The sequence below is a fragment of the Charadrius vociferus genome, unplaced genomic scaffold (genome assembly GCF_000708025.1).
Source record: "Charadrius vociferus isolate BGI_N301 unplaced genomic scaffold, ASM70802v2 scaffold433, whole genome shotgun sequence".
Classification (NCBI taxonomy): Eukaryota; Metazoa; Chordata; class Aves; order Charadriiformes; family Charadriidae; genus Charadrius; species Charadrius vociferus.
In genome coordinates, this window is record NW_009647846.1 from 1,637,199 (window position 1) to 1,642,940 (window position 5,742).

The following is a 5,742-nucleotide window of genomic DNA, read 5'->3' on the forward strand; positions in this document are numbered from 1 at the left end:
CAGGCTGCTGTGGGCGCAGCCATGTTGGCGGAGGCACCACGTGCCGCCCGCGGTCAGGTGACGCGCCGCGCCTTAAAGGGGCCGCGCCGCGCCCCGGCGCTTCTTGTAGTCTTTCCTGAGGTGGCTCTGAAGTTTGCCTTCACATTGCCTAAAAATAACTAAGGGCTGAAGCAAACACGGCCTAAACGAAGCGCCTCTGCAGAGACGCTGTGCGCAGCGCTCCGGTACCTCACGGACAGTAGTTAATGTGTAGGGTGTTCTGGTTTGTCCACGATGGATGGCCGGTACTCGTTACAGTTAACATTCTTGAGGAAAATATGTCCATGAAATGAATGCAGGCAGGTCTGTGTTCCCGAAAATAATTTCTTAACTACCCGTCCACACAATCCCGTGGTGCAGCACAGTCGTTTATTGCTCCTCTCGCAAAAATGGGGAAATGGAGATGCTGCCTTCCCGCTTCGAGATGTCAAAAACTGCAACTAGGGGTCATCGCAGATGACCGATTATGTTACATAGCAATATTCACTGTAAGGGGAAGTTCCAATCGTGTCGGTATCACTAAGCAGAAGGGAGGACTGGCCCTTCCATAAGCCCCCGTGGAAATCGCCGCTGGTAGCTCGCATGAGGACTCCGGGTTCTCCGCACCGCACTCTGGCCGAGCACACCAGTCCTCGTCTGTGCCTTAAACGCTTTCTTTCCCTTCTGCAGCAAATTCCTGCAATGGAATGGCAGCCGAAGGACAGGCAACAGCGTGCAGATAGCATTAATGTCAGGGACTCGCAGGAGGCACAGGTCTAAGGGCAAAACGTAAATGCTCACACCTTCGTGCCCCGCGGCAGCGTGTAACGCAGGAGTGCGTGCTGCAGGCTGTCCGCCCAGGAGAACCCGCATCTCCGCTGTTAATGGGGCATGATGCAATTCGGCGTCATTTCAGAATCAGGACTTAGGAAAAAATAAAGAAATGGTGAATTCCTTGGGCACTTCTGGTTGTGTATCTATCCCGGGATTGGGATTTTTCACGCTTAAAAATGGATTTTACCAAGTATGACGCAAGCAGTCTCTGTGCCAAAACATCACCATGGAGTGGAGAAAAACATCACTGGAGGGGGAAAAGGAGAAACCTGCTTTTCTTTCCAAGTGAACATCAAATCATGTTGCTGCAGTTTTGGGGTTTTTCATAGGAATTTTCAGTGCAGGTGACTGAGAAGCAGTTTGTCCCAAGGCAGGTGACCGGCAGCATGCTAGTGTGCAAGCCCAGCAGATCAGGAATGGAAACGCGCTTTGCAGAGCCACGACGGTCTCCTACTTTGCTCTTGGGAGAGGTACCAATTTGCTGTTAGTAGCAAGAAGCAAATGACTGCCCCACTCTGTGCCAGCACAGCTGGGACTTTGCGATCAAAGCAAAGGCTCTTCCCGCTCTCCATTCCGCCGCTAAGGAGCCGGGGGAGCAGGAGGTGCAGGTGCCTGCCTTCTTCTGTGACATAAATCCCGAGCCCTGCGCTCTCGTTGGCGGGCAGAAAGGGCGCACTGCCTTTGTATTCCCGCACTGTCGGCTTTGCACAGCCAAGGTAGGTAGCCTAAGGCAGATGGTGATCAGCTGTCTCCATCCAGAACTGTCAATACCTTCTGCAGCAGGGAACTGGTAATGCCCTCGTTTTCCTTCGTTTTTTTCTGTGGTTCACTGTAGCTGTTGAAGATTTTGGTGCTCTGTCATGTAAATCTTTACTTTGCTTCTGTTCGGGACTGTCAGCAGAATGGATTTTCTGGATCCTCCACTATGCTGAAAGAAATCTTTACTCATTCTGTGGGATATTAAAAGTATTTAGTATAATTTTTCCCTGTACAGATCAGGACTGTGCAGCAAAAAGAAGGATGGCCATAGTGAAGGAGGGTTTTTTTTTGTTTGCTTTGTATTCGTACTGGAAAGGAACACTATTCAACTGTATTTGCTGTATGAAACTTTACTGTGTGTAAAATGACAGTGCTAGGAGTCTTCACAAGCATGCATTTCAATTATCCATCATTAGTCCCTTTTGCCCTGTGACGTACTTAGAACAGCAGCAGAGTGCAGGAAAACAAATGAATAAAAATTTAATTATAAAATCAACCCCTGCTGCTTCAGGGTCAGCAAATGTAAACATTCTTTTTAAGTTGAAACAGTGAGCTTCATAGAATCTCTGTGAAAATGCAAAGTAAATATAACTTATTTTCTCCTTCCAAATTTCCAATGCAATTTACTGAAATGACAGCAAAGTCTAGGTATCCAAATTCCACAGACTTCCAGAACAGAAAGTAGTCTGCCAGGATAACTTCCCTTTATTAAAGCCATGGGATTCTGGCTGTGTCATGATGGAATTCAAGAAAATCAGCTAATTTGCAATGGGCTGGGACAGTTCTCTAGTGTATCTCGCCCACTTGTTCTCATCGCTCTTTTTCCTAGAATTCTTTTCTGCATCATTTGTCTACTTCCATCACAAAGGGTTATGTTCCTTATTCTCTCAGGAGACTCAACAAAATAATTACAATTACAGTTTGCTTCTGAGCAACATCCAATTTCCAGTTTGTAATCCTGAGGACTTCTGAGAACTTTTGCTGGTGTCATTTATTGATCATGGTTGTGTCATTTGTTCACAGGCAGCTAATCTCTTCCACACAGGGTTTAATTATTCTCTTTTCTTGCACTGAGTGCACCATGCTTCAGGATTAAGACACTGATTTCACCGTTATTAAAATATTGTAGAAACAAGAGACTTTTCAGCGCTTAGCTGAAAAGCTGAGATGTTGCCTAGCATTTGTCCCTATTGTTAGTGGTGCTTTTCATCTCCCAGTGCTGCAGCGCTGGCATGGACAGCTCTGACCACAGGAAACTTTTGTGATCATCCACCTCATCTTGAAGACCAGCCACGAGCAAGATTAGACAGTTTGATCCTTAGAGTCCTGGTGGCTGCCTGGAATATCTTCTGTTCTAATTTTTCTTCCAAGGCTGCTGGTTGTGCAGCTGAATCAACAGCAGAGACAAAAAATCTGCAAACCCACCCAGCAGGCTGGAGTGCTTTCCATCCAAAATAGTCCAAAGAAGTCAACAGTTAATTGAAAATTCAGTAGCATAAAAGAAGATAACATTGTTCTTATTCTTGGCAAATGAAAGACTTCAAACTTCATCTTAACATCTTTCATCAATGTTGAATTCACATAATTGCTACAAATAAGGTAGTGGTGAACCAGAATAAGGTTCAAAAAGGAGAAAAAGAACAGAGTTCTCCAATAGCAAAAAAAAATTAAAATCTCTCTTGCAAGGTGTTTTCCCTTGACTGGAATCACATGTGATTGGGCTAAACATCTATATTATAGCACTCTACAGACGGAAGTGATATCTATCAAGTAGTATTTTTTTCACTATGTCTTCTCTGACTTCTTGAACAGTTCTCATTCCTTAGACCATCTCTCGGTATGTGCGTGTGATCTAAGCCCAACCCCTTGTTTGCTACTGAGTGAATAGGACTCTATTCCCCATCTCAGGGGATACCTGCTGTAGTTCACGTAATCAATGCAACAGTTGCTTTAAGAGAATAATTCCATGTTACTTCTGAGTGTGAAATTTTTCATTCCCAGACTGCCCTACCATTTCACCTCTTCTTAAAGCTATAAAGATATGGGAATCACATGAACTCACTGTGCCTGCAGCAGCATCCTATAGCAAATTCCCAAAGAGAAATGGAAACATTTTCCACTGTTGGAAATTTTCGTTATGATAATGTTTTTGCCAGTACCCCTTCAAATCCAGCAAGTTCTTTGCGGTACCTGATCAGTATTTTTGGCTGCAGGCCCTTCAGTAGCACAACCTCCACAGCCTTTGAAAAACTGACCAAGACCCAGAAGCAAATGTGGTCCGTGGCAGAAAATGTTGCCTTTGATATTCTACCTTCTGGAGAGGCTGCAAGATCAGAGGACTGGTAGGCTGCAGAAGCAGCAGGAGACAAAGGAGATGACCACCGTAGGAGAAGCATGGAGAAATGTATGCAACACTTTGGACAACGAACTGAGAGTTTGTGGGCTGGGACAGAGCAGAGAGTCCCCAGGTCCTCTCCGCTACCTCCTATGCACCCCATATTCACAGAACTTCATACTGTCAGGCTGAGTGTGGCTGGGGGACCTGTTCATCTTCTGTCTGTGGGAAATCCCCCCAAACTATGGCTTACATTACCTGGAATTTCTAACATACTGCTGCTCTCATTTAGCACTCAGTAATGAAGATATTTCAAGGCATACTGCTAGCGTAACTGGTAAAGATGTTCAGCGGGCAGAGCTCTTTGCCACTGGCTCTAGTGACAGTCCTTATGTCACTGCCTAAGAGCACCAGACGTTCAAGCCATTCACTGTCCTCAGCCTACTGAACTCATCCAGAGATTAGATTTAATTACATGAGAATTCATTAGGATTACCTAACGATATTAGGCACCATTACTCTGCCAAATTTCTGATGAGTAATGGCTTGTAGTATTGCAGCCATTTATGAAAATCATAGAACTCTATTTACTGACCTTCACTTAAGTTCATAAGTCGTGGACTTCAACTTCTGCATATATCTTGCTTGATAGCCATAATTACAACTCCTCTGATGTTTTTTTAAAATGAAAAACCAGTATAGTGGTAGGTTGTGTTGAATCAGACCACTGGCTGATCCGGACTTGTTCCCTTCCTCTGGCGGCAGTCTGCTGCTGTCGAGAGGGAAACAAGCAATGAGCAGTGACACCCCAGTTCCTACCTGCTATCGTCGGCAGGAGGTTGGTGCGGGTGGAAGTGAGAGGGGGGGAAGTGTTTTCTTCACCTTATGCCAATTAAAGTGATACAGCAGTTCTGCAGTGCAAACAGTTGCATCCACTTCTGCGAGGCGCTTTGTGCTGCCAAACATCGCCACATGTACCCTACAGAGGGCATAAAAATTACGGTATTATCTTGAACAATATACCTTGACTAATATTTTAAGGACAAACAATTGCATAATGCAAGAAATAAAAGAAAAGAGTACTTTTTAATCACTTCTGGTCATTCTGGCTTAAGTTGGGTTGTCAGTAGACAGGCTTTAACAGTAGCAGCACCCTTATGCCAGACAGTCTCAGTGAAGAGGAAACCAAGTAAAAATCACTACTTTCAAAGTTTTAAACTGTTCTTCTGCAAAACAGCCGGTTTACCCCACATTACCACACTTTGGTTAGCTGACCGAAGGGAAAGGCTCTGACCTTCCAATAACGGAACTACCTCAGAGGTGGAAGCAGTGTGTGTAACAAAGCTGGCAAAATTGAAATCCCTTGTATCTAAGTGCAACGGTTTAAGTGTGATCTCTCTCTGCTATTTTGAGATTCCCAAACCATGCCAAGACCTGCATTTATGAAGTATTTATTTGCCCTGGCTTGATTTTCTTGCGTTTTATATGGCTGGTAAAACCGTGCTGGTATATCCCGCTACTTGGGATGGTCCCACCCGCCTCCCACCGCCCACCTGGTGCCAGGGCTCTGTCTGAAGCCCCCCAGATAAAATAACGGTTTTGAGCCCCCAAATTTAGGACAACCTTGAATGCACGGGCCTGGCGGGAGCCGGCAGAGGCCCCACAACTGTGCCCAGGCCCAGGGAGGCTGCGGTGCCAGCCCTGCTCCGGGGATCATAGAATCACAGAATGGTTTGGGTTGGAAGGGACCTTGAAGACCACCCAGTCCCACCCCCTGCCCTGGGCAGGGCCACCTC